This window comes from Danio rerio, chromosome 1 (genome assembly GCF_049306965.1).
Source record: "Danio rerio strain Tuebingen ecotype United States chromosome 1, GRCz12tu, whole genome shotgun sequence".
NCBI classification, from domain to species: Eukaryota; Metazoa; Chordata; class Actinopteri; order Cypriniformes; family Danionidae; genus Danio; species Danio rerio.
In genome coordinates, this window is record NC_133176.1 from 60,999,927 (window position 1) to 61,025,136 (window position 25,210).

Genomic DNA, 25,210 nt, shown 5'->3' on the forward strand with positions numbered 1-25,210 from the left:
TTTTTGAATAATTTCAATGGTTAAATTGTGTTCCTGATGTCACACTAAGCTGATTTCGAGTTAATTGTTTTGATAATAACCTCCTGTATGGACAAAAAATCAAGCAGATGGTTATGATGCCAGTTAAAGAGTTTTTGTACTGAATTTTACATGAGTTTTATTAAATGATCATCAGTTTCACATGAATAATATTATTGTGGCCTGATAATCTCTCGCTCATAACAGCTCTTTATGAACATATCAGTGCTTTCAGTTGTTGTTGAAGCTCCAGTTACAGTTTCAGGACACAGAGGAGAGAAACTGGACATCAGATGCCCATATGAGTCTGGATATGAGTCAAACTCAAAGTATTTCTGTAAAGGCGAGTGTAACTTTGGGAATAAAAACATCATAGTTAAATCAGGATCTCCAGCAAAAGACAAGAGATTCTCTCTGACTGACGACAAGAAAAGCAGAGTTTTCACCATCACCATCACTGATCTGAGAACAGAGGATGAAGGACAATACTGGTGTGCTGTGAGGAGGAGTTTTACAGATATGGCTTTAACTGATCTCTATTCAGAGATTGTGCTGATGGTCAAACAGGGTAAGGGATCTATTTTGATATCTCCAGTAAAATTGAGCTCTACTTCCCTCATTCTCCTGTAGTGTGTGTCTGCAGTGAATAAATCCCTCATCAGGCCACTAGAGGCAGTGTGTTCAGTGAATCGACTCTGATGAACTGAATAATGAGATGTGTTTGAACTGAACTCCAGCATTAGTGTTTGTGCTCATCTCTGTCTGTCCATCAGATCAGGAAAACACTGAAGGTTCATCTGTCAGCTCTTTCTCCAACACGCCGTCATATTTCAGCTCAACAGAAGTGAATCTGCAGTCCAGCAGCAGCACAGATCAGCACAACTCTACAGGTCAATCACGCTTCCTGAATAAACCCTCATTGTGCTTATACATTTACATGAATATATTTAGAGCTGATTATTTGACATTATTGTGTGTTTAATATCTTACAGCACATTCAAGATCTGAAGTCTACCTCTGTGTTAAAGACTGAAGATTCAGCTCCAGATATTTTCTGCAGTGCAGCCTTCTCTGTTATTAAAGTGAGCAGAAATGACTCAGTACTGAATATTTGTCAGTTTTATGAATATAAAATAAAACTCTAAAGTGTTTTGAATGGTTTGTGTGTGATCGTTCTTCATTTATCATGTTGGTTTGTTCACATTTCAGTCTCATCAAACAAATAGAGAAACAAAAACAGGAAATCCTGGAGTTCAGCCAAACACTGCACTCAGACTACACTACCCACAATGCACCTGCTTCCTGTTTGGCACTTAGTGTGTTATTTTGGAGTGATTTGAGCATTTATAAAGACATATTTTAGCTGCTGTGTAAACAGTGAACCTGATCCACACGTCAGACATGTTTGTGGTTAATTTGGTTTTGCATCATCAACGGCAGACAGAAGTGTTTTACTGTGAAGAGTTGAGGTTTACCACTATGGCTTCACTTTGGGTTACACAATATAGGCTAAATCATAATCAAGCGCTTCAGTCTGCTTTATTTTAGCACGATGTGCATGCTGGCATTCAAATCCTTACTTATAGAATGTTAAATAGTTGTTCATTAATGAGCAGTGAGTTTTATCCATATACATTTAAGTAAATAGACATATGTATGAATTGTTTTCACTGACTATATGAACAAATTTAATACAATGAAGACTTGCAAATGTGTATACCCTCTATACTACAGTAACCAATCAGCATCCTTATTCAAATCCTGGTCACACCCACTTGACCAATCAGCTGACAGATACAGAGAGTGGGCGTGCTGGTGCATTCATCAGGCAAAATCACTTCCTTTTTCAGGTCATCTCATTAATTTCAGCAGAATATAGTAAAATTTCCATCATTCAATAGTTGAATATCAGTCAAGCTGTTCAGTCGCTTACAGTTTACATCATTTACAAAATTCAGTGGTGGAGAAAACCTATCCAACAAAATAAGAGGATAGCACAAAAAAAAAAAAAAGATTACTCCTGGAAGAGTATGAAGTCCTTATTTTAAGCTTTACTTGAATCAGATTCACTGTAAATGGTTCATCTGAATCACCTTGAGACTCATTCTGAATTGATCATTTGAATCAGTGAGTCACTACCTTGAGATTCACTCTGAATTGATCATTTGAATCAGTGACTCACTACCTTGAGATTCACTCTAAAGTGATCATTTGAATCAGTGAGTCACTACCTTGAGATTTACTCTGAATTGATAATTTAAATCAGTGAGTCACTACCTTTAGAGTCACTCTGAATTGATCATTTTAATCAGTGAGTCACTACCTTTAGAGTCACTCTGGATTGATCATTAGAATCAGTGAGTCACTACCTTTGGATTCACTCTGAATTGATCATTTGAATCAGTGAGACACTACCTTTGGAGTCACTCTGAATTGATCATTTGAATCAGTGAGTCACTACCTTTAGAGTCACTCTGAATTGATCCATTGAATAAATGAGTCACTACCTTTAGAGTCACTCTGAATCGATCATTTGAATCAGTGAGCCATTACCTTTAGAGTCACTCTGAAATGATCATTTGAATCAGCGAGTCACTATCTTTAGAGTCACTTTGGATCGATCATTTAAATCTGTCTTCAGAAATATAGGTCTGACATTGATGTGATCTGCTCCTTTTGTCATTCTTTAGAGAAAGACTATTCATTTGTTCTGGCAGTGCTCCTACACAGAGAGAATCTGGTCAGACCTGTTGATGTTTATTCAGTCTTATAATATGTGTGACTTCTCCTTTATTTCAAATATGTTCTTTGGGTTGTTTGTCGAAAGCATAAGTGTAAATAATTAATTTGTGTATTCTATTAGCCAAGTTTCATATTCACAAACAGAAGTTTAGTGGCTCTAAACCTTTTTTGATCTATTTAAAATCGACATAGATCAATATTTAGAAACTATCCAGCACTCTTTTAATCCAAACGCAACAGAAAATGTATCGTTATATTCTTCCTTTGTGTCTCTTTGAGGTGAAACTTTATTTCATTAGTTTTATTTTTGTTTTCCTTGCGTTTGTTTGTCTGTGTATATTTCTGTGCACATTTTCATTTATTTGTATTATTTGTCTCTATGTATGCAATTGATTTTGATCTACCTTTTTACTATAATGAAAAAAAATAGATCACTTGAATCAGTGAGTCACTACTTTGAGACTTACTTTGAATTGATCATTTGAATCAGTGAGTCACTATCTAATGACTCACTCTGACAAAATCATGGGAATCAGTGAGTCGCCACCTCGAGATTCACTCTAAATTGATCATTTGAATCAGTGAATCATCACCTTGAGACTCTCTCTGACTGGATCATGTGAATCAGAGTTGTTGACTTGTGACCATGTATTCAGGTATCTAATGTATGAAAAACATGTTTATTGTGATTTAAAAAATAACATTAAAAGGCAAAGCAGGTCAAGATTTCTGTAGTTAAAATTACTTTTTACTCCTCCATTAATAAACAATTGAAGTTTATCTTTTACAGACTTTGAAGAGCTCAATTCAAATGCACTGATGAATGTGTTGTTTTGTTGAGTTTATGTGTGCACGGATACGTCACTGTGCGTGTGAAGATGCAAAATAAAGCAGTATGAGGTTTAACAGAGGAAGGAAATGTTAGGCACTTTATGTTTGACACTCACTGCGGAAGAGAAGCACAGTAATGTTTGACACACAGAAGTCTTATATTTGCAAAGTTTCCAGCATGTTGGTGATTCTGCTGCTCGTGTCCAGCTTCTCCACAGGTCAGTTTAACACTTTCACTTACACTCTAAGAGTTTATTGCTTTTTGAACAATTTCATTTCATTTCAATTCATTAATAATAATGACCTACTGTATGGACAAAAGGTCAAGCCGGTGGTTATGATGCCAGTTAAAGAGTCTTTGTACTGAGTTTAACATGTGTTTTATTACATGATCATTAGTTTCACATGAATAATAATATTGTGGCCTGATAATCTCTGTTAGTCGCTCATAACAACTTTATATGGTCATATTAGTGTTTTCAGATGTTGTTGGAGCTCCAGTTACAGTTTCAGGACACAGAGGAGAGAAACTGGACATCAGATGCCCATATGATCCTGGATATGAGTCAAACTCAAAGTATTTCTGTAAAGGATGGTGCATTACTGGATTAAAAAACACAATAGTTGAATCAGGATCTCCAGCAAAAGACGAGAGATTCTCTCTGAATGACAACAAGACGAGCAGAGTTTTCACCATCACCATCACTGATCTGAGAACAGAGGATGCAGGACAATACTGGTGTGCTGTCGAGAGGAGTTTACTTGATGATTATTCAGAGATTGTGCTGATGGTCAAACAGGGTAAGGGATCTATTTTGATATCTCTAGTAAAACTGAGCTCTACTTCCCTCATTCTCCTGTAGTGTGTGTCTGCAGTGAATAAGTCCCTCATCAGGCCACTAGAGGCAGTGTGTTCAGTGAATCGACTCTGATGAACTGAATAATGAGATGTGTTTGAACTGAACTCCAGCATTAGTGTTTGTGCTCATCTCTGTCTGTCCATCAGATCAGGAAAACACTGAAGGTTCATCTGTCAGCTCTTTCTCCAACACGCCGTCATATTTCAGCTCAACAGAAGTGAATCTGCAGTCCAGCAGCAGCACAGATCAGCACAACTCTACAGGTCAATCACGCTTACTTCAGACATATTCATCATGTGCTTTATTCATATGTGTGTGTGTGTGTGTGTGTGTGTGTGTTCATGTTCTTCTTCAGTATGAGCAGCTCATTCACGTCACTGCTGTTTATTTCTTTCTCTCTATCACTGACTCACCCACAAACTGAATCAGTAAAAGGAACAGGAACAGTTCTTGATCAGCCAATGTCTGGTAAGAACACAAACTAAGATACCCACAATGCACCTGTCTCCGTCTATGAGATCAAAAGGAAACATTTTGGAGTAAAATAACATTTGTAGAGCCACATTTTAATTCATTTATATCAGGATGAACCAAAATTCTAAAACAAAACGCTTGACTAGTTTCTGAGTGCTGTTTAATTTGTTATTTCTCTCTCTCTTTAATAAAGCCACAATGTTTATTTTGATAAGCGTGACATATTTGCAGTTTTGAATAACATTCTTGTTAGTATGACCTAAAACTAGTCGTAGACTAGTGGTCTATATAAATCATTTTATGATTATGGACAAAATCCTTTGCTGCAGTTTCACTTTGATTCATTTTGGTTAGATATTGTCACAACCTGCTGCAGTGGCCTTCTCTGAACACTTGAGGGCGGCAGGGTTTGTTTTGTTCTCTGAACGTCATCCCCCAGAACCCTTTGCTCTCCTGATCACATCACTGGTTTCAGCTGTTTCTGTTTATTCATTTAGCTTTGTCTTCAAAAGTGCTTTAGTGCCATGTTTCACTTGCTTTTGGATTTTGCTTTGCTCCTGATGTTCCTGGTATGTTTGTCTTTTATGATTATGGTCCTGTTATTGCTCTCTTGCATACCTGTTTATTTTGTGTTTGGTAGTGATGGTGCAATGAAGCTTTCTGAACCAGTGAACTGTGTATTAGAAGAAGGTTTGTTACCCAAAGCATTTCAAAACAGAGCTTGATGAGGGTCCCTGCTGGTTAAAGTGTGGGAAGGCACTGTGTAGTGTTCTGAGTAAAAGTGTCGAAGCTTTGAAATGTTTCAATACCCGTCTCTACAGTGACACCTAGTGGTCATTCTATCTGTATTGCTCTGGAACAGCTTCAGCAAAAAAAAAACAGTTTAAGCACTGAGAGCTCCTGACTAGCATGCAGAGATAATAGGTTGGATCCAAGGGCCAGGGTGATGCAGTTAGGATGTTTTTAATTGCTCTGTTCTTTTAACGCGTTGTTTTAGCATTGGTCTGACATCTGAATAAACACCATGAATACATGTCTTGTTTTAGTCATATTGCTAGATCAGATATAATTGCGGCTGGAAGTTAAAGAGAATTATTTATATTGTTCATTAAATTTCTCATTTATTGTATTTTATTAATGTCTACCAAAAGTTTTTAAAATATTAATTATTGTTATACAGTGTTACAACAATGATGCTATATTGATGGCTTATGCGCAGCTGTATCCTAGCTAGACTACACTATAAAACAATAACAGTATTAAAATACATAAGATCATAATTTTGGCGATTCAGTGGCGCAGTAGGTAGTGCTGTCGCCTCAAGAAGGTCGCTGGTTCGAGCCTCGGTTGGCTCATTTGGCGTTTCTGTGTGGAGTTTGCATGTTCTCCCTGCATTCGCGTGGGTTTCCTCCGGGTGCTCCGGTTTCCCCCACAGTCCAAAGACATGCGGTACAGGTGAATTGGGTTGCTAAACTGTCCATAGTGTATGAGTGTGAATGAGTTTGTCTGTGTTTCCCAGAGATCGGTTGTGGTTCGTAAGGGCTTCCGCTGCGTAAAACATGTGCTGGATAAGTTGGCGGTTCATTCCGCTGTGGCGACTCCGGATTAATAAAGGGACTAAGCTGTAAAGAAAATGAATGAATGAATGAATAAATGAATGAATGAATGAAATCATAATTTTGGAGAATTTGTACAAGTCTGGATTCAAACCCAAAAGCCATTGGCAGCACATTAACTATGTGCACACTCCAAACATTTCGATTCGCAGCGCTAGCAATACTGGAAACTCTAAATACCAAGATAGTTACCTGAAATATGGTTTTATTCAATTTTCTCAAAGCAAAGATTCCCTGACCAGCCACAGTGTATTTGTGACAAAGTTCTTGCTATCAAATGCATGAGGCTGTCTAAATTAATAAGACATTTGCAGATGACTCATCCACAATACCGCGATAAGCCCAGAGCATTTTTTGAGCAGAAGGCAAAGTAATAGACACGCATCCAAAAAGAGATGAGACGTCACAGCAACTGACAAGAAACTTTAAAAAAAATTGGCAACTAATATAGGGCCAATTTAAAGGCTTATGTTTGTCAGTTACAAATGGGCTATAATATGGGATATAGTAATAAACATACCGGTTGTAAGAAATGGATTTTAAGAAATTATAATTGTAGGCTGTCAGACTCTGCAAACATTATATATTCAGCACTGATGAGCTTGCCTTCACTCCTGCAGCATTCATAATATTATGATAATCGACAACCTCAAAACATCAAGCAAATTTGAATGTGCCTCACACAGGTGAGTGGGTTTGACAAACCACCTTTAGAAACACTCTTAACTCTATAAAAAAAAATAAATAAATAAATCCTTACCCTAGCTCTGGGGCTCTCAAATTCGGTCCTGGAGGTCCAGTATCCTGCAGATTTTAGCTCCAACTTGCCTTAGCACACCTGCGAAGATGTTTCTAGAAAGCCTAGTAAGAGCTTAATTAGCTAGCTCAGGTGTGTCTGATTGGGTTGGAACTAAACTAAGCAGGGTACTGGCCCTTTAGGACCTTGATTGCCTCTTGTTGAATCTCTAAATGCCTCTTTAATTGTAAGTCACTTTGGCGGAAGTTTCTGCTTAATGTAAATATCAGATTTATTTTCATTTTACAGTATAATCTCATCAGTCATGTGTTGTTTTGTGTTTAGCATCCCATACTGATCTGGGTTCAGTTGCTGGCGGTCTGGGTTCAGTTCTGCTGGTTCTGCTTCTGTGTTCTGGAACTTTCCTCATCCTGAAGAAGAGGAAAAGGAAATGTGAGACAGGTAACAGTGTGTCTGTGATGATGAAGTCCAGTTGAACTGCTGTTTGAGTTGATTTAACAGTGTTTGTTCCTCCTCCATTCAGCTTTACCTCTGCAGAATGTGCAGCAGAACACTGAGGTGTGTGTTCATATCTGTACCTGTAGTTCACACACACACACACACACACACACATGATGAGCAGTGAGGGTTCTCTGAATAAACACATTATTCATTACTCATGGTGTTTTTCAGACTGACTGCATGTATGCAGAGATCCCAAACAGTGATGTCATCATCGCCACTGCATCTTCATCCAATCAGACGCCAGCATCAGATCTCAACACCCACCCAGAAAATGTTGTTTATTCTACAGTAACCAATAAGCAGCCTGATTTACACTCTGGTCACACCCACTCAGCCAATGAGGTGACAGATGCAGATTGTGATTATTACAGCAATATTACATCATCAGAAACGATATACGTAACCGCAACACATCCGCAGAACAACTCAAAAGATGATACAACGACATATTCATTGATTAAACATAAATAATAAAACATCATGTAATAAAGTTACTCGCCATCGGTAAGGAGGCAGAGAACCGACAAACTTTTAAATAATTTATTAATCGTGAAATTAAGCCTAACAAATTGAAACCAGAAATAAAACAAAGTATACCCGCCTGGTCCTCTCTCGTCTTCCTAAAGATTCTAAAGGCTCATACACACCAGGACGCTTTTCATTTGCGTTTACCCGAAAGCGGTTTTCGAGACATTTTTCCGGATTTAAACCAAACGATTTTCACAGGCGTCGAGCAGAAGGATATGCAAAAATCACTCCTTGACTTTAGATGGCGTTACACAACTTTAAGCTTCTAACACCCTCTTGCAACACAGAAGAAGACAGAAAATTGACAGTATTGTTGTTTAAAGTTACTGGCGATTCGAACTAGCAAGGCTGGTTCAAGTAGCAGCTCCAGCTCCAGAGAGGAAGAAATGATTACTGTTCACCAGTGCAATAAGCAGCTCCACGTTCATGTCGCCTCTGGGCATCTTCTTCAATGTGCGCTCGCACTGACAGTTTTGTGCTTGAGCGCCTTCAAGTGCTGTTTACTGTAACTTCAGCACCTCCATGCACATGAACAAAAGTGCTGATCTGATTGGAGGAGAAGGTTTTGACATGGCGCTTTAAAAGAAAAACAACGAGCATGAGGCATTGCTTTAGTAATGACGCTTTTACGCCTGGGATTTTGCACGTTGGAGTGCACGATCACATTGCCGCCCTTTATTTAGTCTTGAGGTTTTAAACGTCAACAGAAAACACGAGCAAAAAGCATCCTGGTGTGAACGGGCCTTAACAGAATTGTGTGTTGAGCATCAGTTAAGACCATGTTAGCTTTAACCATGGGAAAAATGCATAATCTTGAGCTTTTAAGGTTTAAAATCATTATTGGGCCGGGAACAAAATCGGTGACGTAGCACGAATTTCCTAGTGGAGTGATCATGCTTTACTTTCTCATTGTTATTCATAGCGACGTTTTCTTATCCTATGAGAAGACTCTGCTTAATTATTCATGACTGCACGTGCTTTCTGAAGACCACAGAACCACCAAGCTGTAAGACGGCAGCGTACGGCACTCAGTATTTAGTATTATTTAGTATATATTTAGCATTTAGCCGTTCATGAAGGCTTGTATGTGTTTGTTTCCACGATCCACGGAGTTTGTTGCATGGCTTTCCTCGGGATGCTGTCAGAGCCGACACAGACAACCTGCTTGTGTGCAGTAAGCATTTTTGTAAAGAGAGCTGTATGAGAATCGGAGAATGGCGGACTGTGTCTTTTATCAGTTGAGTTTGTTACCACTCAGACACATCGCCTATATGCATGCTGCAGTGTTCGCCCATGTTTAAAGTCCTCCAGATTACCGGCAGGTTGGCAAGAGACCTGCTGCACTGCTCATTTGTGTCTGCATTCAGACCCAGGGATTCAGCAGGAGAGAAGTCCTCCTCATTTAGCGTCTATAGAAACATGATTATGATGATGGAACAAATTGTGATTTATGTATTATGTGAATTTACGAATAACATTGTATATGTAACAAGGCTTTAAATTACTTGCTGTTTAATTCTTTGCATTTTAACTTCGTAAATCATAAAGTCATGCGTATCGTTGTGTTTTTTATTAGATTTTTTTAGTCTTGAGCTGGTGAGCCCACTAACAAAAGCTCTTCCCCCTGCTCTGCAGGCCACGCCCACTCCTCCCTCTGCTCAAATCACTCCTCGCCCATCATGGAGCATTTTTTTTAAAACTGAAAAGTTTCGTGACCCTTTAACAGAACATCTGCACTGGCGATTATGAGCAAATAAAACTGTATAGATTTTATTAATACTAATCAATATTCTGTAACTTTTTCATGAGTATAAATGGTGTAATATTACTAACAGGAGATGTCACTAACAACTAAAAATAAAGTGTGTGAATGAAACTGATTGTTAGTGATGTGTGCAGCTGATCTACAGCTGTTAGTGCGCCCTCTACAGGTGATGAACAGAAATACACAGAGCTTCAGTCCCTCATCAATACCTCAAATCAAGATTTACAGTATTTATTAGTATTAAGGAGGCTAAAGACCATGGCCCCTAGCATCTGTCGCTAGACCACCTTTAGAGGTCAGTGGAGTGAGGATTACCTGCACAGAACTTCACTAGCTGGCCTCTGTTACAATGGCAGGTGAGGATAATGACAGGTGAGGCACTGCCTTCCCTGACCTGCCAGATAGAGACTTTGAAGAGCTTAATTAAAACGCACTGATGTATGTGTTGTTGAGTTTACATGAGCACAGAAATGTCACTGTGAGTGTGAAGATGCAGAGTAAAGCTGTATGAGGTTTGACAAAGGAAGGAAATGTGGGCTGCTTCATGTCCGACACTCACTGCGGAGGAGAAACATTTAACATTTGACACACAGAATTCAGTCTCATGTTCGAGTAAAGTTTCCAGCATGTTGGTGATTCTGCTGCTCGTGTCCAGCTTCTCTACAGGTCAGTTCAACACTTTAACGTACACTCTAAGAGAAAATGCTTTTTGATCAGTTTATTTGGTTGAATTGTGTTCGTGACACCACTCTGAGCTGTTTTTGAGTGTATTCTGTTAATAACAGCCTACTATATGGACAAAAGTTCAAGCCGGTTTTGTACTGAGTTTAACGTGTGTTTTATTACATGATCATTAGTTTCACATGAGTAATATTATTGTGGCCTGATAATCTCTCGCTCATAACAGCTCTTTATGATCATATCTGGGTTTCAGCTGTTGTTGGAGCTCCACGTTCAGTTTCAGGACACAGAGGAGAGAAACTGGACATCAGATGCTCATATGAGTCTGGATATGAGTCAAACTCAAAGTACTTCTGTAAAGGCAAGTGTAACTATGGGACTAGAAACATCATAGTTGAATCAGGATCTCCAGCAAAAGACGAGAGATTCTTTATGAATGACAACAAGGAAAGCAGAGTTTTCACCATCACCATCACTGATCTGAGAACAGACGATGCAGGACAATACTGGTGTGGTGTGAGGAGGAGTTTAACTGATGTCTATTCAAAGGTTTTGCTGAATGTTAAACAGAGTAAGAAATGCATTCTCATATTTCCAGTAAAATTTTTCCCCCATTCTCCTGTAGTGTGTGTCTGCAGTGAATAAGTCCCTCATCAGGCCACTAGAGGCAGTGTGTTCAGTGAATCGACTCTGATGAACTGAATAATGAGATGTGTTTGAACTGAACTCCAGCATTAGTGTTTGTGCTCATCTCTGTCTGTCCATCAGATCAGGAAAACACTGAAGGTTCATCTGTCAGCTCTTTCTCCAACACGCCGTCATATTTCAGCTCAACAGAAGTGAATCTGCAGTCCAGCAGCAGCACAGATCAGCACAACTCTACAGGTCAATCATGCTTACTTCATTATATTCTTCATGTGCTTTATTTATATATGTGTGTGTGTGTGTGTGTGTGTGTATGTGTGTGTGTGTGTGTGTTCTTCTTCAGTATGAGCAGCTCATTCACGTCACTGCTGTGTTTTTATTTCTCTCTATTAGTGACTCACCAACAAACTGAATCAGTAAAAGGAACAGGAACAGTTCTCGATCAGCCAATGTCTGGTAGGAACACAAACTACACTACACACAATCCATCTTTTGTTTTGAATCGCTTTCGTCACATTTCTTGGGTGTTTCGAATTACTTAAGTCATGCGACCTGGCTGTTTTGAAACACTTTAGTCACGTGACCTCTGTGTTTTGAATAATTTTCGTCACATGACCTGGTGTTTCGAATCACTTTAGTCACATGACCTGGGTGTTTTGAATCGCTTTAGTCACATGACCTGGGTGTTTCAGATTAGCATCAGCCAATGTTGGAATATCTGCTGTTATTCCATGCGTGTTCATTACAAACTCAGGAGGCGGAGATCAATTTTTAAAAATATTAGTAATTTATTATGTACAAATGAATAATTCGACTTGTGTGTGTGTGTGTGTGTGTGTGTGTGTGTGTGTGTGTGTGTGTGTTTTATTCTATGAGAGCTATAGCCTGTGGTGTTTATAGTAAATTATAATTGTGGGTTATCAGACTCTGAAAACAATCTAATTTGAGCACTCATGAACCTTCCTAAACTCCTGCAACATTCGTAGTATAATAATTATAATAATCGACAACCTCAAAACATTATGCAATTCTGAGTGTGCCTCAGTCAGGTGAGTGGACTTGACAAACCGCCTGTAGTAAACATACTCGTTCATCTCTCTGACACTTTAATTAAGACTTGCACCAGTCTTGCTCATTTGCACCAGATACTTTCTTACAACCACTCAAAAAGTTATTGTGCATTTATGAAGTGCCCCACACAGATGAGTGGGTTTGACAAACCACATGTAGAAACACTCTCTCTATAGTATATCTCTCTAAAAAGCACTTCCCCTAACACTAGCACTTAGTACTCTGTGCACTAGCAGTTTCTTTGTATAATCAGCTCTTCTTGTGTGTATTTCCTCTTCTTGTTGAATCACTGAATGCCTCTTTAATTGTAAGTCGCTTTGGACAAAACTGTCTGCTAATGTAAATGTTAATATCAGATTTACTTTCATTTTACAGTGTAATCTCATCAGTAATGTGCTTTTTGTGTGTTAAGCGTCACATACTGATCTGGGTTCAGTTGTTGGCGGTCTGGGTTCAGTTCTGCTGGTTCTGCTTCTGTGTTCTGGAACTTTCCTCATCCTGAAGAAGAGGAAAAGGAAATGTGAGACGGGTAACAGTGTGTCTGTGATGATGAAGTCCAGTTGAACTGCTGTTTGAGTTGATTTAACAGTGTTTGTTCCTCCTCCATTCAGCTTTACCTCTGCAGAATGTGCAGCAGAACACTGAGGTGTGTGTTCATATCTGTACCTGTACAAGTTCATACACACATGATGAGCAGTGAGGGTTCTCTGAATAAACACATTATTCATTATTCATGTGCTGTTTTTCAGAATGGCTGCGTGTATGAAAATGATCTATACGGTGATGTCATCATCGCCACTAAGCCCTCATCCAATCAGAAGGCAGCATCAGATCTCCACACCCACTCAGTAATTACCGTTTATGCAACAGTAACCAATTAGCAGCCTGATTTACACTCCGGTCACACCCACTCAGCCAATCGGGTAACAGATACGGACTGTGATTACTATGGCAATATTGCATCATCAGAAATGATCCACACAACAGCAACACATCCACAGAACAACTCAAAAGATGATGCTACGACATATTCATTGATTAAACATCAATGATAAAAAGTCATTATCTGCACTGATGGTTATGAAGAAAATAAAACTGTTTAGATATTATTAACATTAATCAATATTCTGTAACACTTTTCTGAGTACTTAATAAAGTGTGTAATATTACTAAAAATAAAGTGTGTGAATTTAAACTGATTGTTAGTGATTTGTGCAGCTGATCTGTTATAGTGCGCCCTCTACAGGTAACGAACAGACATACACAGAGCTTCAGCATCAATACCTCAAATCAAGAATGTACACATGATGGGAAGTTCGGATCATTTTACTGACTCGGATCTTTGAGTCTCGTTCATCGAGATGAACGAATCTTTTTTCGAGTCATTTTGTTAATTTGGTTCAATTTGCCAAAATATTATTAAAATGTTACGAATTGCTTCCAAACACATCTACAACTAGCCCAAAATGTTGATCTAATGATAAATAAGTCATCAATAGAATACTATAGGAAGAAGAAAATAATAATTTAATGTTGACCTGCTCTTTTGTCTATGAAGGTATTGTTGTCTCTTTGCTCAGCTCACCTCTTCATGTCTTCAAATGTCAGTGGTTCATTCACGTTACACTGACAGTCACATATAATCTTAACTCATGCAAACAGTCTGAGTCGATAGGAGCCATGACAATTAGTTCACCTTTCATCACGTGACAGAATGACTCAAACCCGATAAAGGACTCGAGAGATGAACGGGTCAATTCTTTTTCCGGCTCTAAACACATATGATTGGCTCGTGATGAACGAGTGACTCAAACCCGATAGAGGACTCAAGAGATGAACGGATCAATTCTTTTTCCGGCTCTAAACGCATATGATTGGCTTCTGCCTTTCCACGATGAACGACTTAAAATGTGATGAAGACTTGAAATGAACGATACCCCTGCACAAATGTGCGCACGCGTGGATGAACGAATCACTCCCTGAGAGGACTCGTAGTTCCTGAGTCATATTGAAGATTCGTTCAAAATGAAAGAATCGTTCATTCGATCGTGGATCATTTGAATAAGTGAATCTCTAATGGAGACTCACTCTGAATGGATAATTTGAATCAGTGAATCACTAATGGAGACTCACTCTGAATGGATCATTTGAATCAGTGAATCTTTAATAGAGACTGACTCTGAATGGATCATTTGAATGAGTGAATCTCTAATGGAGTCACGCTCTGAATGGATAATTTGAATCAGTGAATCTCTAATGGAGACTGGCTCTGAATTGATAATTTGAATCAGTGAATCACTAATGGAGACTGACTCTGAATGGATCATTTGAATCAGTGAATCTCTGATGGAGACTGACTCTGAATGGATAATTTGAATCAGTGAATCACTAATGGAGACTCACTCTGAATGGATCATTTACATCACAGTGTGTTCAGTGAATCGACTCTGATGAACTGAATAATGAGATGTGTTTGAACTGAACTTCAGCATTAGTGGAATGATATAATATAAACATGAATATATTTAGAGCTGATTATTTGACATTATTGTGTGTTTAATATCTTACAGCACAATCAAGATCTGAAGTCCACCTCTGTGTTAAAGACTGAAGATTCAGCTCCAGATATTTTCTGCAGTGCAGTCTTCTCTGTGATTAAAGTAAGCAGAAATGACTCAGTACTGAATATTCGTCAGTTTTATGAATAGAAAATAAAACTCTAAAGTGTTTTGAATGGTTTGTGTGTGATTGTTCTGCGTTTATCATGCTGGTTTGTTCACATTTCAGTCTCATCAAACAGAAAGAGAAACAAAAACAGGAAATACTGGAGTTCAGCCAAACACTGCACTCAGAGTACACTACCCACAATGCACCTGCTTACTGTTTGACACTTAGTGTGTTAATTCGGAGTGGTTTTCAGCATTCATAAAGACATATTTTAGCTGCTGTTTAAACAGTGAAACTCATACACACCTCAGACATGTTTGTGGTTAATTTGGTTTTCCATCATCAACGGCAGACTCTGTTGTATACTCTGAAGAGTTGAGGTTTACCACTGCGGTTTCTCTTTGGGTTACACAATATATTCTGCTTTAGTTAAGCAAGATGTTTATTTAGGTGTTCAAATCCTTACTTATTGAAATTAATAGAGTCTCTAATGAAGATTCACTTTGAATTGATTGTTTGAATCAGTAAATCCCTAATGGAGATTCACTCTGAATGGATCATTTGAATCAGTGACTCTCTGATAGAGACTCACTTTGAATGGATCATTTGAATCAGTGACTCTCTAATAGAGACTCACTTTGAATGGATCATTTGTAGTAGTGAATTTCTAATGGATATTCACTCTGAACGGATCATTTGAATCAGTGAATCTCTAAGGGAGACTCTTTTTGAATGGATCATTTGAATCAGTGAATCTCTAATGGACACTTGCTTTGAATGGATCATTTGAATCAGTGAATCTCTAATGGAGATTCACTCTAAATAGATTATTTGAATCAGTAAATCTCTAATGGAGACTTGCTTGAATAGATCATTTGAATCAGTGACTTTCTAATAGAGACTCACTCTGAATGGATCATTTGAATCAGTGAATCTCTAAGGGAAACTCTTTTTGGATGGATCATTTGAATCAGTGAATCTCTGATGGACATTTGCTCTGAATGGATCATTTGAATCAGTGAATCTCTGATGGAGACTGACTCTGAATGGATCATTTGAATCAGTGAATCTCTTATGGAGACTGACAGTGAATGGATCATTTGAATCAGTGAATCTCTGATGGACATTTGCTCTGAAATAATAATTTGAATAAGTGAATCCTTAATGGAGACTCACTCTGAATGGATCTTTTGAATCAATAAATCTCTAATGGAGACTCGTTTTAAATGGATCATTTGTATTAGTGAATTTCTAATGGATATCCACTCTGAACGGATCATTTGAATCAGTGAATCTATAAGGGAGACTCTCTTTGAATGGATCATTTGAGTCAGTGAATCTCTAATAGAGACTCTTTGAATCAATAATTTAAATGAGTGAATCTCTAATGGAAACTGGCTCTGAATGGATCATTTGAATTAGGAAATCTCTAATGGGGACTCACTCTGAATAGATCTTTTGAATCTCTAATGGAGACTCACTATGAATGGATCTTTCGAATCAATGAATCTCTAATGGAGACTCGTTTTAAATGGATCATTTGTATTAGTGAATTTCTAATGGATATTCACTCTGAACGGATCATTTCAATAAGTGAATCTATAAGGGAGACTCTCTTTGAATGGATCATTTGAGTCAGTGAATCTCTAATGGAGACTGGCTCTGAATGGATCATTTAAATCAGTGAATCTCTAATGGAAACTGGCTCTGAATGGATCATTTGAATTTGAGTTGTTGACTAAGATGCATTAAGCTGTCTGATTCATGAATAAATTGGTCAATGCATGAAGCAGTGAATTAGACATAATGTAAGTTTCCTAAAAACAAATGTATAGATTCACTTACAGTAGGAAGGTTAAATACAGCACTGTCCACCCTGGTTGCCCTGTGGAGTTGTCTGTGAAGGCATGATGTTAAATATGGCCGCCGAGTGAACAGACGTTCAATAAAAGAGACTCTGGACTCCTGTCACTGAAATCAGCTGCAAACTACTGCATGAATGAGTCTTTTATTATGACAAGCTCTTGAGCATCTCCAATTTGATAAAAAGACACCTCATGAATGTGCAGATGAGTTTATATGTGCACATATGCATCAGTGTCAGTGTGAAGATGCAGAGTAAAGCTGTATGTGGTTTGGCAGAGGAAGGAAATGTGAGACGCTGCTTTAAGACCCTCACTTCAGAATAGAAACAGAGTATAGTTTGACACACAGAATTCAGTCTCATTCGAGTAAAGTTTCCAGCATGTTGGTGATTCTGCTGCTCGTGTCCAGCTTTTCTACAGGTCAGTTTAACACTTTAACGTACACTAAGAGTTTATTGCTTTAATGATGATCTACTATATGGAGAAAAGCCCAAGCCGCTTAACTGATGCCACTTAAAGAGATATGGCTTTCTGTACACAGTACAAAGTGTGTTACTGATTCCCCCTGTTATTACATGATCATCAGTTTCACATGAAGAATATTATTGTAGCCTGATGATATCTTTATGATGATTTCAGTGTTTTCAACTGTTGTTGGAGCTCCAGTTACAGTTTCAGGACACAGAGGAGAGAAACTGAACATCAGATGCCCATATGAGTCTGGATATGAGTCAAACTCAAAGTATTTCTGTAAAGGCAAGGGGATTCTTGGGTGGAAAGACATAATAATTAAATCAGGATCTCCAATAAAAGACAAAAGATTCTCTCTGTCTGATGACAAGAAAAGCAGAGTTTTTACCGTCACCATCACTGATCTGAGAACAGAGGACGCAGAACAATACTGGTGTGCTGTGGAGAGGAGTTTACCTTTAACTGATCTCTATTCAAAGGTTTTGCTGAAGGTTAAACAGAGTAAGACATGCATTCTCATATTCTAGTAGAATTGAGCTCTACTTCCTTCATTCTCCTGTAGTGTGTGTCTGCAGTGAATAAGTCCCTCATCAGGCCACTAGAGGCAGTGTGTTCAGTGAATCGACTCTGATGAACTGAATAATGAGATGTGTTTGAACTGAACTCCAGCATTAGTGTTTGTGCTCATCTCTGTCTGTCCATCAGATCAGGAAAACACTGAAGGTTCATCTGTCAGCTCTTTCTCCAACACGCCGTCATATTTCAGCTCAACAGAAGTGAATCTGCAGTCCAGCAGCAGCACAGATCAGCACAACTCTGCAGGTCAATCACGCTTACTTCAGACATATTCATCATCTGCTTTATTCATGTGTGTGTGTGTGTGTGTGTGTGTGTGTGTGTGTGTGTGTTCATGTTCTTCTTCAGTATGAGCAGCTCATTCACGTCTCTGCTGTTTATTTATTTCTCTCTATCAGTGACTCACCCACAAACTGCATCAGAAAAAGGAACAGGCAATACTACATATCTCAGTCAGCCAGTGACTGGTAAGAACACAAACTACACTACCCACAATGCACCTGTCTCTATCTCTTTGCTCTAAAGGAAACATTCTGGAGTAAAATAACATTTGCAGAGCCACATTTTAACCGTTGTATATCAGGATGAAAATGAAGCACATCAGATTTACACAGTGAATGTGTTTAGACATCAGCTGTAGAAATACATGATTTTCTGTTGAAGGTTTGAGGTTTACTAATGCAGTTTCACTTCAGTTACGTCCAGAGATTGTTCATTTTACAGTATAATCTGATCAGTAATGTGCTTTTTGTGTGTTTTGCGCCACATACTGATCTGGGTTCAGTTGCTGGCGGTCTGGGTTCAGTCCTGCTGGTTCTGCTTCTGTGTTCTGGAACTTTCCTCATCCTGAAGAAGAGGAAAAGGAAATGTGAGACAGGTAACAGTGTGTCTGTGATGATGAAGTCCAGTTGAACTGCTGTTTGAGTTGATTTAACAGTGTTTGTTCCTCCTCCATTCAGCTTTACCTCTGCAGAATGTGCAGCAGAACACTGAGGTGTGTGTTCATATCTGTACCTGTAGTTCACACACACACATGATGAGCAGTGAGGGTTCTCTTAGGAAACACATTATTGATTACTTACGTGCTGTTTTTCAGACTGACTGCGTGTATGAAAATGTTCTAGACAGTGATGTCATCATCGCCGCTGCATCTTCATCCAATCAGACGCCAGCATCAGATCTTAACACCCACCCAGTAATCACTGTTTATTCTACAGTGACCAATCAGCAGCCAGATTTGCACTCTGGTCACACCCAGTCAGCCAATCAGGTGACAGATACAGACTGTGATAATTATGACAATATTACATCATCAGAAATGTATGTCACCACAACACGTCCACAAAATAACACAATAGATGACGCAGCTATATATTCATTGATTAAACGTCAATAATACATCATCATCAACAGATCATCTGCACTGACGGTTATGAGCAAATAAACTGTACGTTTTGAAGAAATACAGTAAATCTGGTTAGATATTTTTAAATTAACCAATATTTTGTAACACTTTCATGAGTATTTTATAAGTGTGTAATATTACTAACAGGAGATGTCACTAACAGCTAAAAATAAAGTGTGTGAATTTAAACTGATTGTTAGTGATGTGTGCAGCTGATCTGTTATAGTGCGCCCTCTACAGGTGATGAACAGAAATACACAGAGCTTCAGCATCAATACCTCAAACCAAGAGTTATAGTATTTATCCCACACATTTGAATGCACAAACCTTCAAACCCTCAATTTGACAACATGCAGAAACAACGGCCTTCAAAACTAGAAAATTTGTTCCTTGTTTATTATCTTTGCCTTTATTCTAAATTTGATTCATTTTACTACCATTTCTTAAAAATGGCCAAAGACTGGTGTATTTTACTGTAATTTTTACTTTTGTTTTTCAAAATCAGCAGTAATTTGTTCTCCATTTGTCCCACATGGGAACATGAACTAGTGAATGTTAAAATGTAAAATAAATACTAATTTGAAAACCTAAAATATGTAAGAATTGTAAGGTGATTTTTGATTAGACAAGCACTGGTTCGGTATATTAAGAGTCTAAGTGTCACGTTAGTGATCAAGAACAGGAACAAAAAGGGTGTGGATCCAAGTGCAGATTTAATATAGTATAGTGCAGTAACAGTGACAAAAAATACAAAAATCCAAAGTACAAAATAACAAAACAAACAAAACCAGGAACTCAAACAGACTAAACTAAAACTAGACTTTGACAACTAGGATAAGATACTAAACTGGATACAGGATGACAAGATACAAGACTGGATTCAAACACATACCACAAGGAAGACAACGACCGACTGACAAACAGAGGATGAATGACTGAATATATAGTCCAGGTAATCATGGAGAACGGAGACAGCTGTGGTTGTAAATCAGTGTAGATGAGAGACCGGGTGTGTGTGCGAAAGAATGTATGGAAATGTAGTTCTAAAGCCACTGTAGTCCGCTGGGGGTTGCTGGCGAACTACAGTGGCATCTGGTGGACATACACAGTCATGACACTGACACAGGCTGGGAGATGACCAGCTAAAACCAGCTTGACCAGCCTAGCCAAGCTGGGAGTCCAGCCAAAACCAGCTATGTCCAGCTTAAACCAGGCTGGTCAAGCTGGTTTTAGCTGGATTTGGCTGGTCATTTTCCAGCCTGACCAGCTAAGACCAGGCTGGAAATGGCTGGAAACCAGCCTGGAAATGGCCAAAACTCCTCTAAAACCAGGCTGGTCGACCAGATAAAACTAGCCAACCAGCCTAGGCTGGTTTAAGCTGGATTTTTAAGCAGGGATGTGCTCCCAATGGGTCAAACATTGTGTGCGGAAAGCATTGCTGTGTATCAGGATGATAATGCAACAATACACACAGCAAGACTGGCGACAGAGTGGTTTGATAAACATCAAGTGAAGTTGAACATCTCTTAAGGCCTGCACAGTACACAGACTTAAATTATATTGAGCATTTTTGTGGTGTTTTGGAGGAGTGAGTCAGGAAAGGTTTATCCGAGCCGTCGGCAGGTGAGCGCAAAGAGGAGGGGTGGAGCGGCGCCACACCGCCCCGCAGCGTTCGCTCGAAGAAAAACTAAACGCGGCCTCAAGGCTACGTTTCCAGAATGAGCTTGGGTTGATCATAAATGTGTTGCTTATGTGAGTTTACATGTGCTCAGATACAGCACTGTCTGTGTGATGATGTTAAGTAAATCTGAGACAGACAGAGGAAGGAAAAGTAAGACGCTTCACGTCTGACACTCACTGCGGAAGAGAAACACAGTACTGTTTGACACACAGGATTCAGTCTCATATTGGAGGAACGTTTCCAGCATGTTGGTGATTCTGCTGCTCATTTCCAGCTCCTGTGCAGGTCAGTTCAACACTTTCACTTGCAGTTTAAGAATTTATGTTGACCATTTGCTGTTCCTGACATTAATTATGAGTTAATTGTTTTTAATAATAACCTACTGTATGGACCAATGGTTAAGCAGGTGGTTATGATGCAAGAGTTTTTGTGCAGAGTTTAACATCCCAGGTAGACAAGAAATCTGACCCAGATGTGGTATAAAGCTGGAACAGGAGGCATTCATCCTTCAGCATGTGGACCAAAAATGGCCCGGGTTTGGCAGAGTTGGCACCGTCTTTAAGGCGGCACACAAGATTTGGGCCAAATGTAAAATGTAGTATTTAGCTCTGTTAAAATTAATATGTGTATACATTAAAATTATTTTTGAGTAACGAAAAAAATTCCACCAATCAGGTCGCTTTGAGACAAATCTTGCCCATAGTGTGCCTAAAGCGCAGTGCTTCATGGGATTATCAATTTCGTTTCAATTGTGACACACCAAACTCTCTGGCCCAGTTCAGGCCCAATTACGAGTAATTAACTTGGCTTAGACTTGGCCCAGATGTAGTCCATGTTTAGCCCTTGTCTGGAAGCCAGACTTGGTCCAGTCATGTGCTGTAATTCATTGCGGTGCTTTAGCCATGTGGGATGTGTTTTATTAAATAATCATCAGTTGCACATGAGTAAAGTAAATTGTGGCCAGATTATCTCTCGCTCATAACAGCTCTATATGATCATATCTGTGTTTTCAGCTGTTGTTGAAGCTCGAAGGACAGTTTCAGGACACAGAGGAGAGAAACTGGACATCAGATGCCCTTATAAATCGGGATATGAGTCATATTCAAAGTATTTCTGTAAAGGGAGCTGCTTTACCGGATTTAAAGATACAGTAGTTGAATCAGGATCTCCAGCAATAGACGAGAGATTCTCTCTGACTGACGACAAGAAAAACAGAGTTTTCACCATCACCATCACTGATCTGAGATCAGCAGATGCAGGACAATACTGGTGTGCTGTGCAGAGGAGTTTACTTATTGAAGATCTCTATTCAGAGATTGTGCTGATGGTCAAACAGGGTAAGAGATCTATTTTGATATCTCTAGTAAAATTAAGCTCTACTTCCCTCATTGTCCTGTAGTGTGTGTCTGCAGTGAATAAATCCCTCATCAGGCCACTAGAGGCAGTGTGTTCAGTGAATCGACTCTGATGAACTGAATAATGAGATGTGTTTGAACTGAACTCCAGCATTAGTGTTTGTGCTCATCTCTGTCTGTCCATCAGATCAGGAAAACACTGAAGGTTCATCTGTCAGCTCTTTCTCCAACACGCCGTCATATTTCAGCTCAACAGAAGTGAATCTGCAGTCCAGCAGCAGCACAGATCAGCACAACTCTACAGGTCAATCACGCTTACTTCAGACATATTCATCATGTGCTTTATTCATATGTGTGTGTGTGTGTGTGTTCATGTTCTTCTTCAGTATGAGCAGCTCATTCACGTCTCTGCTGTTTATTTATTTCTCTCTATCAGTGACTCGCCCACAAACTGCATCAGAAAAAGGAACAGGAAATACCACAGTTCTTGTGACTGGTAAGAACACAAACTACACTACCCACAATGCACCTGTCTCCATCTCTTTGCTCTAAAGGAAACATTCTGGAGTAAAATAACATTTGCAGAGCCACATTTTAACCGTTATATATCAGGATGAAAATGAAGCACATCAGATTTACACAGTGAATGTGTTTAGACATCAGCTGTAGAAATACATGATTTTCTGTTGAAGATTTGAGGTTTACTGATGCAGTTTCACTTCAGTTACGTCCAGAGATTGTTCATTCTACAGTATAATCTCATCAGTAATGTGCTTTTTGTGTGTTTTGTGCCACATACTGATCTGGGTTCAGTTGCTGGCGGTCTGGGTTCAGTTCTGCTGGTTCTGCTTCTGTGTTCTGGAACTTTCCTCATCCTGAAGAAGAGGAAAAGGAAATGTGAGACAGGTAACAGTGTGTCTGTGATGATGAAGTCCAGTTGAACTGCTGTTTGAGTTGATTTAACAGTGTTTGTTCCTCCTCCATTCAGCTTTACCTCTGCAGAATGTGCAGCAGAACACTGAGGTGTGTGTTCATATCTGTGTACTGATATCTGTATGATGAGGGTTCTGTTAATAAACGCATTATTCATGTGCTGTTTTTCAGACTGACTGCACGTATGAAAATCTTCCAAAATGTGATGTCATCATTGCCGCTAAGTCTTCATCCAATCAGATGCCAGCATCAGACCTCAACACCCGCGCAGCAAATGCTGTTTATTCTAAAGTAACCAATCAGCAATCTGAATTACACTCTGGTCACACCCACTCAGCCAATCAGAAGGCAGATTCAGATTTTGATTGCTATGCTAATGTTACATAATCAGTTACAATCTTCAAAACAGCCAGTCTGTGGGTCTCGATCCAATTTCAAAATGATTCTTTATTTACATTTTCCCTACTTTTTCTGCTGTACATTTTCATCTTTGCAACTTTACATGTTAACTATAATTAAGAGTTTATAATGCTTTAGTTTTATAATTGGAATCTCTGTTTGAGCTCTGGGTTCAAAGTCAAAGCAGGGTGAATCAGCTTCAGATACTAACAGCGCCCCCCACTGCTGGAATCAGCCTCCAGAAATAATCAGATGTGCTCCAACATGAGGCACATTCACATCAAGACTGAACACACATCTGTTTAGCTGTATAAGCACTGTGCTACGGCCCTCACATCACACTAGTATTTCTTCCTTTTTGTTTTTTATTCTTTCATAAACTGTTTTAACACATTTTAATCTGTTTTTTAATCATTTTTATTATTTTTTTCTTATTTTTCTTATTCTTGTGTCTTTTATTGCTGTTTGTGTAAAGCACTTCGAATCGCCACTGTGTATGAAATGTGCTAAAGAAATAAACTTGCTTTGCTTTGCCTTGCCATTGACAGTACTGTCATCTTAATATCAAATAATCTATTTTTATTAATAATTATTCTGGATGAACAAGCTGTGAATGTAAAAAAAGAAGCTGATTATAAAAAAACAGTTATAATATTCATTTTCCACAATAAAGAGAGCATCACATTTTTTATTTGTTTAAACATTAAGAAAATGAAAAAAAAAACTGTATAACTGAATTTAAAAATGTTTAGCTTTTCTGTGAAATTATAATTCTTTGTCAGGCATTTCCCAAATGCTGTTTAACAGGGAATTTTTCCTCAACACATTTTAAAAATAAGAGTTTGAATAACTTGTTTGTGTCTTTGTCATGATGACAGTAAAGAATATTCCACAGGATATTTAGCAAGATATGGCTTAACCAATAAAACAAGCTTTACAGCATATTCAAGAGTTCACACTTAGCTGATAATTGATTATAAAGCTAGCTTGGCATGCTGTCCCGGGAGAGAGCCCTGAGCTCATAAGATCCTCGAGCACGGGGCTCCCTCCTTAGAGGGGAGTTTGAGCTCAGGTTGATCTCGAGAACTCCCCTGCTATTTTAGCTAATGAGCAGATACTGATGTACTAATGTATTATCATGTATTTTCTAGATATTTTCATTTGTCAACTTGGTGTTAAGACTGAATGCAAGGATTTAAAAACCTAAAAATGCATGAACAAGCATTCATCTTCTATACGTATATTATGAGTGTAAACGCTGGACTGTTCAGATCAGTAATATGAGAAAAGCAGGAGCTGTTTGTCAGGGTGAATGTGCTCTTTTAAGTCGTCTTGAAGAGGTGAGAGAGATGAAGATACATAAAGG

General features: G+C 38.7%; 5 pseudogenes; all 5 read left to right on the top strand.

The window, feature by feature from the left end:
- si:xx-b51.1p (si:xx-b51.1, pseudogene) lies at nt 191-634 on the top strand (annotated as a pseudogene).
- On the top strand, nt 4,048-4,413 carry si:xx-b51.2p (si:xx-b51.2, pseudogene; annotated as a pseudogene).
- Nucleotides 10,960-11,314, top strand: si:xx-b51.3p (si:xx-b51.3, pseudogene; annotated as a pseudogene).
- On the top strand, nt 17,626-18,002 carry si:xx-b51.4p (si:xx-b51.4, pseudogene; annotated as a pseudogene).
- On the top strand, nt 22,120-22,494 carry si:xx-b51.5p (si:xx-b51.5, pseudogene; annotated as a pseudogene).